Genomic DNA, 14,913 nt, shown 5'->3' on the forward strand with positions numbered 1-14,913 from the left:
TCTTCAGATACACAGAAGTGTGCATGCACACGAAAGCTCATACCAAGAACTAACTTAGTTGGTCTTTAAGGTGCTACTAGATACGGGAGAGATATGTTTTGTTGCAGCTGGGGCAGAGGAAGGTGCCCAGTTGCGCTGCTGCGAATGCACTAGGGCGTTCCTTCTCTCTGTGCTCCTCCCAGTGGTCATTCCTCCTCCTCTGGGTCCCTGCTGTGGATTTAGAACCTGACTGTCTCCTGTCATCTGCAAGGGATTCCCACATGACAAGGGGTGTGTGGCCAGCCTTCATGTCCCGTTTGCAGTGCAGAGTTGGTCTGCCAATGGGCCTGGCGCCAGAAGCCATTTCCCCATGGAGAACATCCTTGAGGATCCTGCCATCTTCCATGGGCATGACCAAGCCAGTGTAGATGTCACTGAGACAGAATGTGAGCATGCCCGGAATGTGCGCATGGGAGAGCACAGCTTGGTTTGGGATTCTGTCCTGCCATGTGATGCCCAAAATCTTCCTGACACAGCGCATGTGGAAGGGGGTGAGGCCTCGCACCTGATGCTTGTGAGTTGCCCACGACTCACTTCCATAAAGGTAAAAAGGTAAAGGACCCCTGGGCAGTTAAGTCCAGTTAAAGGCGACTATGGGGTTGCGGCGCTCATCTTGCTTTCAGACATTGGCCTGTTGGTATCCGTCTATCTCAGAAGACAATGCAGGAGTCCATTTCTGGAGGTTAGGTCAAACCATCAGAGAGTTTCAGTGCCTGCTGTGGCTGTAGAGACCAATACTGGAGAGACATGTTTTGTTGCAGCTGGGGCAGAGGAAGGTGCCCGGTTGCGCTGCTGCAGATGCACCAGGGCTTTTCTTCTCTCTGCACTCCTCCCAGCGGTCATTCCTCTTCTGGTCACTGCTGCAGATGCACAACCTGACCACCTCCTGTCATCTGCAAGGGATTCCCACATGGCCAGGTTGATGTTGCCAGCTGTCATGTTACGTTGACAGCCATCTTTGCAACACAGAGTTGCCCTGCTAGCCAGAGGTGGAGCTAGATGCTTGGGCACCTGGTGTGCCGCATGTACTGTGGATCCAGGGGCAGGGCCATGGGGCAGGGAGAGCATCCCAGGGGGGTGCCGAGGCAAGTGTCCCAGGGGGGTGGAGCAAGGCACCCATGGAGGGCTGCTTCCTGGATGGGGGGTGGGAGAGAGGGAGCCGTGCTGTTCGGCCAGCAGCCTTCCTCCCTTCCCTCTTCCTTTTGACAGCTTTGGGGAGGCTCCCCCCCCCCCAGGAAGCAGCCCAGGAACGGGGGCAACAGCACGCAGCCCACCCGCGACTCCCAAGCCTCCTCCGAGGTGTCAAAACAAGGGGGAAGGGGGGAAGGCCACTGGCAAGGCAGTGCAGCTCCCCCTCTTCCCCCAAAGGCTCGGGGTAGGCTTGGGAGTCGCAGGCGGGCGGCACGCTGAATGTCACCCCCCTCAGTGATGACACCCAGGGTGGACAGCCCCACCTCCTCCGCCCCTGCTGCTAGCAGGGCTGCCGCCTGAAGCCAGCTCCACTAAGAGTATGTCCTATATCTGCAAATGTAACACTATAAGCTGAGCCTACAGGATCAGACCAGTGGCCCACCTGTTAGAATTCCTGCTCCGTGATTGCAGTCATGGGATTGTTGTGTTTCACATAACGGTGTATGTTTTGACTCCACAGAGTGGGAAGTGACAGAGACAGGAAGTGTGTGTTGCTGTGTTCCGTGAAGTGGGACTAGAAGAACAGCTTCTCCCTCCTCGGAGGAAGAGCAATGGGATGAGTCTACAAAATAGTAATAGTGAGCTAATCTGCAGAATCTGCAGTAAATAAGCAGCTTATAAAATATAAATGCTGCACTGAAAACTCTCCTAGGTGCTGCATCCCTTCCCAAACCTAGTTGCTGCCTCTGCTCCCCTCCCCTCGCCAGCTTACCTCGCAGGTACATGCTGAATGTTGCAGTAATTTGCATTTATTACTCCACTGGGGGCACCGGGCCCTTGGACCCATGCTTCTGCTTTCCTGCAAGAGCCTGGGGGAGAGGGAATCATCCTGATTTTCACAGCAGCGCTTGGAAGGATGCTGAGCCTTTCTAAGCAACAACAGCCTCAGCTGGAGGTAGATGAAAGGAAGGCTTTGCTTGCTCAAAAGCATGGCCATTTCTGCATCTCTCCGTATGGAGCCAGCAGCTTCAAGCAGGGGGGGGAACTGGGATATATGCAAACATAGGAGAGAGAGAGAGAGAGAGAGAGAGAGAGAGAGAGAGAGAGAGAGAGAGAGAGAGAGAGAGAGAGAGAGAGTTAAGATTCCTTCTGACCCCACAAATGCACATCCAAACACAGTGGGAAGCATTTTAAACCAGAAAACGAACAAATTGCAGTTTCTAGTTAGGGGGGCAATGGCTGGATTAGATGCTGGAGATATTCAGCTAAGTGGAAGCCTCAGGGACCGGGAGTGATTGCTGGCCTGGCTTTTTAGCTCATGAGGCTCACTTACAGCGTGATGGATCTAGCCAGCGGCTTCTGCGTAAGGGTCAGGAAGGCAAAAGGTTCCCACGCATAACGTCACATGACGGGCCATGGGGATAAGAAGGTCTTCTCAGGGGGCAGCTGTCAAGAGCTCAAACTCCCCAAGTGTCCCTGTTTTCCAGGAGGTACAGAAGCCGTCCCGGTTTCTGATTTGATCCCATAATGTCCTGGTTTTACTTAGGACGTCCCTATTTTCATTGGAAAAATGTTGAAGGGTAGGGAGTTATGTGCCCCCAAAGGAAGTTTTTAAAATGTTTTTAAATGTTTGATGTTTATTATCTTTTTCTGTATGTTGGAAGCCACCCAGAGTGGCTTGGGCAACCTAGTTGGATGGGCAGGCTAGAACCCATAATCAATATTATTATTATTATTATTATTATTATTTAGGGCATCCCTATTTTCCTTGGAGAAATGTTGTAGAATATGAAGAGCTGACATGGAGGGGGGGGGGCAAAGGGCTGCCAAACGACTGGATTTTCCCAGGCATTACTGGGATTTCAAAGGTGGAATTTCCGAATGGCGATGCTTTGTCCTGGATCTTTGGCTTGCAAACAATGAATAACAACAACGTGAAACAACATAATAAAACATCACAACTCTAGCATAAATCATATAGAATAATTAACAAATCATCAATAAAATGACCTCCAGCTATCCATCTGTCCGTTACGTATATTCTCTCTCTCTCTCTTTCTCTCCCTTGGTAGTTTACTCTTCTTATATTCTCTCTCCTTGCACTTTGGCAAGAACTGTATACAGATGAAGGGGAAGGATATTTTGAGGGCCCCTCAAGAGAGGCGGATAAGAGGAGATCTCCCAGGATCAGAGGCTGTGACAAGGGAAGGGTGAGCTCAGGTGAGAGCTGGGAGGGCACACCTTCCTCTCTAGGGGATGAAAGTTAAGATATAATGGTGAGAGAGGATCTTGTCAGATTGAGGTTGAATCCTGACAAGACAGAAGTACTGTTTTTGGGGGAGAGGAGGCACAGGTGTGGAGGATTCCCTGGTCCTGAATGGGGTAACTGTGCCCCGGAAGGACCAGCTGCGCAGCCTGGGAGTCATTTTGGACTCACTGCTGTCCATGGAGGCACAGGTCAATTCTGTGTCCAGGACAGCTGTTTACCAGCTCCACCTGGTACCCAGGCTGAGACCCTACCTGCCCGCAGACTGTCTTGCCAGAGTGGTGCATGCTCTGGTTATCTCCCGCTTGGATTACTGCAATGCGCTCTACGTGGGGCTACCTTTGAAGGTGACCCGGAAACTACAACTAATCCAGAACGCGGCAGCTAGACTGGTGACTGGGAGCAGCCGCAGAGACCACATAACACCGGTCTTGAAAGACCTACATTGGCTCCCAGTACGTTTTTGACAGGGAACCAGGCAGAGGGCCTTCTCGGTAGTGGCGCCTTCCCTGTGGAACACCCTCCCACCAGATGTCAAAGAGAACAACAACTACCAGACTTTCAGAAGACATCTGAAGGCAGCCCCGTTGTTTCAGGAAGCTTTTAATGTTTGATGTATTATAGTATTTTAATATTCTTTCGGAAGCCGCCCAGAGTGGCTGGGGAAGCCCAGCCAGATGGGCGGGGTATAAATAATAAATTATTATTATTATTATTGTCGTTTCTTCTTCATCGGTGAAACAACTGCAACCTGTAAAACATTGCTAGCAAAGCAACAACTAGCTGACAATAACATTTCTGGCACCGGCCTTGCTGCTCTGCGAGGAGCCTGGCTTAAATAAAGTTCAGGGGGAGGAGTGCGTGACACAGAAATGGCTGCCATAGTCTTATTCCAGAGGAAGCTGGCAGCAGCAAAAGACAAATGCCAGAGGGGACAGTGATGGTTCACTCTCTTCCCCAACCTCCTGGAAGTACCGACTGCTAGTACAGGTGTGAGCAGAAGCATTGCGTGGCGAGTTCCGCCCCCCCCCCCCCCGGGGATATAATGACACATAACACAATTATTAAGGTTAATCGACTAAATAACGCCACAACTTTATTGGTTACAGGTGATGAGCGGTATTGGCTTAGGCATTGGACCTAACCAACTACGTATATCTGACTCCAGCCTGTCTGCTTGAAGTCCGGGAAGAGTTAACCACCAGTAGGGGGAGTCCTGCTGATGCATATCAACTAGGAACTCCCCTAGTTCCTAAATTTGCCAAGTGGAAAATTTCCTACCAGGCCCCTCAACGGCGACCAACCAAGGTCCATAGGAAGGTCAAGGAACGAAAACCTTAAAGGGCAGGAGGGTGGGAAACAGGAACAGCTGGTATGCAGGAAAAGAGGGAGATCCCTGGCTTCACCTGCATTTAAATCGGGCAGGCCATGCCCCCAAAGCCAGCCGACTGGCTGGCCAGGGGATGACGTGGCCAGGGATTCCCCCAATCGTGTGAGGGCTGGGCTCCAGCCACCACACGCGTGGTGGTGCCGGGATGCCCGCAATCCCACCTCCTCTGCAGGGTGGAAGTGGCTTTGTAGCTCAAGGACTGAGCATCTTCTCTGCAACCAGAATGTCCCACGTACACTCCTCAATGGCATCTCCAGGTAGCTGGCTATTGGTCCCCCTCCTCTGACCTGCTATCTCATGGGCTTTCTCCAGTGATGGAGCAACGCAGTGTTTTTCTACCCTTCAACTGCGCTTTCTTTAGATACTAAAATCATCTCCGATAGCTCAAGAATACATTTATCTTTCATCATTTAATCTGCCGGGAGGCATAAACCTGTCAAGAGCACCACGGAGGTTTTAAATGACACCTTAATGAGGGGAGCTGCAGATAAGAATTGGCCCATTTGGAACAGCTTCCAAGACAAAAGAAAAATGGACCTGACTGGCTCGTCCCGCCTGCCGCGTTATTGGAGGGCTGGTGGCTGCAGATTGAGTTTCAAAAATGCAGGTGTTGCAATAATCATAATATATTGTCTTCCCTAATATCCGTTTTCAGGACCAAAGGGGATTCGATCAAGTCATTGCCGAGCGTAATGGGAAATTAATGTTTTTATTGTTTCTCTTTTTTTTGCAGACATTTCTTGTTAAATGAAGACTGATACCATTATCAAGTTTTAACAGGGAAGCCTCAAGAATGCTGCCTTATTCTTCGAGGCATTTGGTAACACAGTTAGGTTTCCTTTTCTAAAAACACACACACGAAAGCAGTATTTTAATAAAGCTGTTACAGCGAGTCATTTGAATTTCAAAAGTGTCGGTTGGCTGAGTGTTGTTGTTTTTTTTATCTAGGTGGAAAGTTCATTTGAGAAACCACTGCCTATTAATTTGGCCCAGTGCAAGTTCCAGTTGGGCACCAGGAAGCTGTTTTCCCCAAAACACGCCCCACTTGCCCCTCACCTGACATTGCAGGTGAGGTCAGGTGAGGGGCAGATGAATAAGCTGCTGCCGGGGCGCTCCCTAAATGTCCACTGACAAGGGAAGTCGTAGTACTTGTTCTAGCCTGCCTTGGTCAGATCTCACCTGGGGTACTATGTCCAGTTCTGTGGGGGGTCCCCAGTACAGTCACTGTCTTCCTCCAATATTTCTGTTGCTTTCTACTATACATCAGACCTATTGGGTTCTACCCATGAAGCTGAGATTGGGGTTCCTCAAGGGGTTGGACACCAGTTCCCATCAGCCCTAGCCAGCATGACTAATAATCATGCAAATTGTAGTCTAACCATAAGTGGAGGGCTACAGGTTAGGGCTGTGCATGGACCCCCACTGATCTGGCCTTGGAACACCAATCTGTAGCCCCCAGATCAGGGCAATTCACTGTAGTGCAGCCGATTCGATGCAGAGTTAAGTCAGCATCCATCAACTGACAGGTGCCAATTTCAAGCTGGGATTGGCTGCATGGGAGCAACTCTGTAGCACTGCCTAGCCCAACTGGCTTGCTCTCAGGGCCAGTCAGCTGATTGGCCCTGACAGCAAGCCTCGCTCTGAATCATAGAATCATTGAAGAGTAGAGTTGGAGGGGACTCCAAGGGAAATCTAGTCCAACTGCCTGCAATGCAGGAATCTCAACTAAAGAATAATTGGCCAGATGGCCACCCAGTCACTGTTTAAGAACCTCCAAGGAAGGAGAGTCCACCACTTTCCACGGGAGTCCATTCCATGGTCCAACAGCTCTTACCATCAGAAGGTTCTTCCTAATGTTTAGTCAGAATCATCTTTCTTTGTCTTTGGAATCCCAGAATCGAACCTCTGCCTAAAAACCTCCAAGGAGAGCCCACCACCTTCTGAGGGAGTCTGTTTCGAAGAAGAAGAGGAGGAGGAGGAGGAGGAGGAGGAGGAGGAGGAGGAGGAGGAGTTTGGACTTGATATCCCGCCTTTCACCCCCTAAGGAGTCTCAAAGTGGCTAACAATCTCCTTTCCCTTCCTCCCCCACAACAAACACTCTGTGAGGTGAGTGAGTCTGAGAGACTTCAGAGAAGTGTGTCTGGCCCAAGGTCACCCAGCAGCTGCATATGGAGGAGCAGGGAAGTGAACCCAGTTCACCAGATTACGAGTCCACCACTCTTAACCACTACACCACACTGGCTCTCCTTTGCTGCTGCCTGTTCCCCTTCAGCCCACCCCAACAGCCTAAATTACCAAGTTTGCTGCCATCTTGGGAGGTGTGCTGTCCTCAGACTCCAAAAATTAATGTGGTAGAAAAACTGCCCTTGTTTCTACCTTGTTTGCAGTTGCTATGTGCACACAGGAGACGCAGGAGGCATCAAAAGGGGATTCTGTTGAGCTACATTTCATTCTTAAAAAGCAAAGGCATTTACCTCCAGCCATAATACATGCCATTACACCTGCCGTGCTATTAAGCTTTTCCTCGTTTGGAAACAGACCCTGGCGATTTCCACCCGAATCCTCCTCCTGGTGCAGCCGAACCCCTCGACCGAGAAACCCGCGGTCTCCAAACGATGCTATAAAGGACATTGCAGGCTATGGCCGGATCACGTTGTGTGTAATTGATTTCACAAGCAAGATGGGCATTTCTTCTGTTATGCTTCCTGCTTCCCTCCAAAAAGTCTTGAGAGGGGCCGTTAAGTTTTCACTCGCATCGAGGGATGCTCTCACTTGGTCCAGACCTGTCAGCTTGTTAGCAATTTAATAGGGTCTTTTTCCATTTCCCGGAGCGACTCAGAAGACTGTTTGGCACAACCCGTCAGCGAGCAGATATGACAGGTCCATTGATTTCTAGTAATCTTGAAGCTGAAATGATCATCTCGCATCATATATCTCTGCCAAAGCTGCGGAGCAAATCGGAGCTGCCACAAGATACAATAGTTATTCCTGCCCAGTTGTTAACACAGAAGGAGCAGATTTCATGAGAACACAATGCTAACACACTTCCTCAGAGTCCTACAGACATGGCTCGGCTATTCAGCGAAATGACTCACACCCTAGATATGCAGAACTTACCTCTGCATTGGGCAAAAAACAAACTGGTATTGTAATTAACAGCTGACACCCTGCCCTCAGGCTCATTAAACTGTGGTTTTTATTACTACAATGGTACCTCTGGTTGCGGACATGATCTGTTCTGGGGTGCCGTTTGTACCCCAAAAAGTCTGTAACCAGAGCAGCACTTCTGTGCATGTGTGAAGCATGATAGAGCGCTTCTGTGCATGCAAAACCGTGCAGAACGCTTCTGCACATGTGCACCCAGTGAAACCCGGAGGTAAACACTTCTGGGTTTGCTGTGTTCCTAACCCGAAAAAACGCAACATGAAGCATTCACAAGAAGAGGTAAGACTGTATTTGTCATTGCAATTGATATTATATTTATCTATATCCCACCTTTTCTCCAGACCAGGACTCAAGGCAGCTTGCACAAATTAAAATAAACCAGAGTTGGCTCATAGAACCATAGAATTGCACAGGTGGAAGGGACCCTAAGGGTCATCCAATCTGACCCCTAGCAATGCAGGAATGTGAGAGTTCTAAGCATTCTTATGGCATGCTTCCCCTCAGATGAACACGAGGGCCTCAGAACTCTCCCCCGTCCCCCCACTGTTTACTATTGTCTGGATTTAATTCAGACCAGATCATTTTCTAATGTCTAAAAATGGCAAAGTTGAGTTGAATCATGCCTCTCAGCTGGGAGATAATCGCTGGACTTCTGCTGAGCATCCATCACTCGGTAATTCAGCAGAATACCTTTTCTGGCGAGTTGTAGGCTTTTTGTTTGTGTGTGTGTGTGTGTGTGTGTGTGTGTGTGTGTGTGTGTGTGTGTGAAGCCCCTCAAGAGCTCTCTGTGTGGCTGGAGGCCACATGCACTCACAGCCCCAAGCGCTGAGTTTGAGAAATACTGAGAGTCTAATTGGAGCCCGGCTGAATCCGGCTCATGCCTCCCTCTCCCCATCAGAAGAAAGAAAAAGGAGTAATGCTTCCCCCTCAGAGATTGACAGTGTAAGGAACAGCAAACCCATCATTCTTCAAGCTGCAAGATCTGAGAGGCAGGGAGAAGGCTGAACCCGGATTTTGGAGCCAGCCGCAGCAGCCCAAATTAATAGCTGTGGAATTCAAGCCAGCTCTAAAAGATGGAGCCATTAATCACCCACAGACAAGTTTTCTTGGGTTTCATACTGTAGTCCAAGAGTAATTTATCCCATTCTCTGGGCCAATACAAAGGGGTGGAGGAGGGAGGCGGCTGGTAGTTGAAACATCTAATAATAAGTTCTCCTGGGATTTCATCGGGAGTTGTCAAGATTTGTGGGGCTGGTCTTCTTGGGCAGGGATGGGAGGACTTCAGACTTGCGGGATCGACTTTGTTTTTCACTAGAACCCAAAAATTCAACAACCTAATGCAAAATATAGTATTAAAGAATTGGGAGACCAGGAATTTGTTTTGAGTGCCACAGCGGATCAGAGCTTACATTCTTTCTACAGAAGCAATCCATTACTGGCTACCCCACATTTTTGACATTTCAACAGGGGGTGGGGTCTATGGTTCCTCTTGTTAACTAATTGGGAATCTTTGCCAGTCTGCTGCAAAACTCTCAAGAGATCCACCAGGAGTTCCAGATCTACCTTCTGCCTGCCCCAGTTCTATCAAAAAGAATAAAACAGTGGAACAGATGCTTTAGTTTAGGTTTTCGCATTGCAAAGGGGTTGGACTAGGTGCCTTCCAACTCTATGAATCTATGAAAACAGAGCTCTTCTGAACTCTCCTGGGAACCTTCTGGGCAGTCTCAGGTAGACTATAAGGTCCATGAAGCACTGGAAGGGAATGAATGACTGGTGTGAAGGTACAAAGTTTTGATAGATGCACCATCCAGAATGCAGAATGCTCCGGGCACCGACTGACTATATGGCGAAAGGTTGAATTTTAATAGGCAAGTTAAGTAGGACTTGGGGAATGTTAGAATTTTCTAAAGGTTAGATGGTTCTTTCCGTATTGGTTTTCAATTAGAGGTTTTAGTGTAGCATTTAACTTTACATCCTTAGTTTTCTTTTTCTTTTTTAGTTGTATCTCTCCCGTAAGCTTTTTCAGTTAGATTGGCCTTGACATTTAAATACATCGCAAATCCCATTTTTCTTTCTGCATGTTCCTTCCCAAGTGGCTCACCAACACACGTGACCAGTCACATGATCAAGTCTTGGTAGCTCAGCTGAGCGTGAGATAAGAAAGGAATAAATCCAGGGGGGACAAACAAACAAACCTGCAATGAATCTAAAACCAGGCACAATTCAACTTATCTATAAGGGAATATTTGCACTATATGGAGAGACCTCTTCTTCATAATGGTGACTGCTCCTGCTCAGGCTGTGAAGAAAAAGCATTTTGGTTCCAGAAATTCATTCTGATTGTGCAGATAAAATATGAGTGCTAGAATTCTACAGGATGTGGAATTAGTGTGTGAAAACAGTCCAGATCTAAGGATCCCCAGGCATGTGTTAGAATTCCTGCTCCGTGATTGCAGTCATGGGATTTTTGTCTATCACATGACAGTGTATGTTTTGATTCCACAGAGTGGGAAGTGATAGAGACAGGATGCTTGTGTTCCTGTGTTCCATGAAATGGGACTATTTGTCCTTTGTTTGCTGTCTGATGCTAGAGAGAGAGGGAGCCATGTTGCAGTGCTTCGTGTGTGTTGATATGTAAATAAAGTAGATTAGCCAAAATGCTGAGTTGTTGAGCTCTGTTACGCATCTGCGCAAACTCTGCGGATCCCTAAGTGTGGCGGTGGCGGTTGGCATCAGTCGCTGTGATGTTCAGGCTGAAGAAAGCTTTGGAAGCTCCCGAACGGTTGACCAGGAGGGAGGGAACGTGCCAGTGGGGCATGTGTCTCTGCTAGGGTCCTACTCGAGTGTAGGCTGAACTCCTGACAGCTTGCACCTCCAGATGGTGGTGGCATCAGGTGCCATCCTGTCTCCCAGGCATCTTCACGTGGTCACAAGTGGCTGCCTAATTTCAGACAACATTCCAGAGCCTTTTTCCCCCTCTGGTAATGCTGTTAGAACATGTGGGGATGTTAAGGATAGTAGGAAATGATATATTGAATAATTATTATCCTTCCTTCACTCATACTAGTGAGTGATGTAGCAGAGCAAATTCCCCTTAATATAGCTAGAAGCTAGTCTGCAGATTCATTTGAATCTCTTAGTTAAGATTATTTCCTGGTGCCCCCTTTTATCCCTCCTAAAAGAATAAAGACACAAGAGTCTTTCTGAGTAAAGTAACAAAAGTTTGCTCACATTTCAGTTCACGATATGATCCCTGAAAGGCAGGCTTTCCTTAGTAGTTACACAATCAAGTGTGAGTTTGTCTCATAGGAAGACTGAACTCGTGTGCTGCTGGCTGTGAGCCAACAGACAGCAAAAAATACATCAATACAACAAAATGGCTGCAGCAGAGCAGCATGGCAGCAAAAGATAGAAGAAAGGCAAGAGAGACCAAAACTAGAGACTGATAAAATGGCTGTGTGACTCGGCTCTTTAATGGAGTCAGACAGAGCCATGCCCTGTCAGAATTTATGATCTCCCTCTCACACCAAGAGACGGCAGGCTGGTGGTTTTATGTTTTTTTTCAGATTCATTGGTAGCTTCACACAGTAGCTCAGTCCGAGCACATAGCTCAATCGTCTACTGGAAGACGGGCTCTTCTCCAACAGGAAACATGCCATCGGCTCCTCCCCTTCTTGTGGGCTTGACGCCAAGCCTGAATTCTGCCCCATCTCTGAGAGCGAGGGGATTCTTGAACAGACTGCCCGGCTTGTCCCTCCTCCCCTGATAGCGTGTCTGAAAGTTGTGGCTGCTCTGTCTCATGTCTCCCTGGGAATTTACGACCTGCATCCCAGGGAAGGAGGGGCTCGCTTCACCCTCTGCCTGTGAAGAAAGCAAGCCCCCGTCTCTGTCTGCCTCCCTCCCGCCCCCCCCAACCCTCTGATTCCTCGCTTTCACTCTGAGAAGGAACGCTCCTGACACACCCATCTCCCAGGTCACATGCAGGGGGAAATAGCTCCAAACCAGTGGAACAGGAAGTTACACTGACTGGATGTCCCCCTGCCTGTGCCCACTCTAGGGAAATAAGGAATGTTGCATTTGACTGCACCAATGGATTACATCCCGCAAAACACACACAGAGAGATGGAGCAGAATGTATCATGATGTCATAGTCGTTTGGTTATCATTCTTTAGAATCCTCTAGAACATCATGGAAGTGAGAATGGGAAGGCTACCAAAGAGAGAAAGCAGAGCTGCAGAACATCCAGAAGCTTCGGCTTTCCTGGAAAGGCCATGATTCCAACTGGCTCTCAGCTGAGAGGAGAAGTGAGACAATGAAAACCTGAAACCATCTAGGCCATGTCACAGCCTGTAAAGAAGATTTAGCCTCAAGGAGAAGAGCAAGGAGACCTCCTTGAAGCGAGTGGGGAAGGTAGATCTCAGGTAGCTTTCAAGTTGTCTTCTTGTCTGAGTCATCAGAGAAAGGCAGAAGGAGGGGGATCAGCATTTGGTTCCAGGCAGCTAATGGATGGACCTGAGCGTACACCAGATCTGGTCATCCTGGGGAGTTGGAAAACCATTTATATTGACACGAAAGAAGAAAAGCACTGCCCTGAAATCAAGGTGGAGAGAAACAGCGAGATGAACTGTCACCAGGAAAGTGGGGATACTGGTCTGACACTGGAACAAGGGGCAGAGTCAAAGAGAAGAATCCCGGGTAAGGACGTGCCAGATCAATCCATTCCCACCGATCAGGGAGTGGGCTGTTCTGGGCAAGCAGGAGTGATGGACCCAAGTCAGCAGGCAGCTGTGGCAGGGAGTGTCCGAAACAGCACGTCCCTCCGCAAAGCATCTCACCGGAGCATCCAGCGAGGCCTCGCCGGGCAGGAACCACACCGGGCCAACCAGCCATTTATCAGCCTGCAGCCCCCAATGGCTTCCCGTGTGGAGCATGCAAGCGAGGCAGATGCCCTCGAAGACGGCGTGAGCTGGATCAACCCAAGAACAGGCAAAACGATGAAATGCAAAAGCCAACAGACAAGTAGGATTTGGCAGCTGAAGCCCCTCTGTGCAATTCTACACCCTTCAACAGAAGAACCCCAGGTAAGCCAAGACTCAAAGGAAAGTGAAGAGGGCAGGTCAGGAGAAAGCACCTTTTCTTCAGGTAAGACAAAGAGAGAGGGACGTACGGGGCAGGAATCGCACAGCAGCAACCAGGAGCAAGATTTACATAGTGGCGTGGGCCTGTCCCAGCTTCAGAGCCAACATCTAGGGAAAGCCCAAGAGATTAGTCAAGAGCTACAAAATCAGAAACCTCAAAATCGCAGTGAAGATGGCACAGCATCTCAGGAGACACCACAGCCTTCTCAGGTGAGGCCCACAGATGAAGCTGGTACAAATAGGGCCATCACTTGGATCAGCAAGAAAACTGGCTCAGAAATGGTCAGCAGAAATCAACAGACAAGCTTGGTTTGGGAGAGGAAGCCCCTTTCAGAAATTCTTCACCCTGCAATTCAGCAACCCCAGGAAAGCCGAGAATCAAAAAAAGGAGGGTCAATGGGGAAGGTGGTTTTTTCAGAAGAGAGCAGGTCAGAGAAGATCACGGTGCTTTACAGTGATCTGCAGCCAGAAGCATCGCCATCCCAACTTGGGGGTCGAGAGCAATGGATGTGTCAAGTGCCAGAGGAACAGAAGGTATGGGATTCCACTAAGCAACGCAATAGCCAAGGCTCACCAGATATCCCCAAATGTTCCCGGTCATCACAGACAGACGCAGCTGGTGTCAAGAGGGACCACACTTGGGTCAGCCAAAGAACTGGTGCTGAAATAAAATGCAAAGGTCAGCAGACAAGCAGTACATGGAAAATGAAACCTCTTTCGGAAATTCTACAGTCCGCAGGTCAAGAATCTCAGCAAAAGAGAGGCAAGGTCAATGGAAGAGCAAGAATGTTTGACAGGGCTCGATCTGACGTTGGAAGTAAAGTGAACAGGGAGATGACGCTGTCGTATACGGAAGGAGAGGAAACTGAGCAAACATACAGCATAATTTCCCTGGAAAGGGGAATCCTGTTAAACAGGAAAACCCGCAAAATCCTTGTAAACCGTGGTCAACAGACAGTGGAGGCCCTCCCTTCCACCACTGTTCCAATAACACTGGATAACTACAGAAGAAAAGGGTATCGAACTCTGGAAGTAAATGAACCAGAGACCACAGTGGAAGAAAGTGAAGGGGGACGAAGTGCTTCTAGGGGGCAGCAAACCATCAGTCAATGGGTCCACAGTGACATACATGATCGAAGGGCGTATCAAAACTCCATGGAGTCATATGAGACATTTGTAACTAACAAGCATCCTAGTGACGAGATCCTATTCAAAATAGAGTCATCACTTGTATTTGTGCCTGTAGATGAGGAGGACCTCCTGTTGATCTATGGCCAAGAGGATTCTGAGAAGGAAGGAAGCTTCATCAACAACCAAACGGGCAAAGAGTTGGAATCGCGGTGCCTGCAGACAGAGGAGCTTTTCTTCCAGAAGCCTGACCTGGAGGCAAAAGCGTTGGAAAGCTAAGTCAAACCCCACCACCCCCATCCCCATCAGAAGGAGTACACTGGAAAGGAATTCCTTAACTGAACAGATTATCTGTCTGGTGGGTGAAGCCTGAGTCCCAGCAAGGCCCCAAAATGGGAGTCCACTCGAGGGATTGTAGACACACGAAATGGAATAATGTGCCCTGACAGATGTTGGTTAGGCAGATAAAAGAAGCACATCCTGAATGGGGTTAGGAAAGGCAGAAGAAAATAAAATAAACATAACCCAGGGAGTATCAGCAGTTTGGGTTTCATTTGGCTCATATCTCAGTGGATGATTTTGGTTTCCCCTCTTGAGGTTGTCTTTGCAGAAAGAGGAATGTAACGTCAGCACGGCTTATGGCCTGTGAGCATGG

The sequence above is a fragment of the Podarcis bocagei genome, assembly GCF_964188305.1.
Source record: "Podarcis bocagei genome assembly, chromosome: 1".
Lineage (NCBI taxonomy): Eukaryota > Metazoa > Chordata > Lepidosauria > Squamata > Lacertidae > Podarcis > Podarcis bocagei.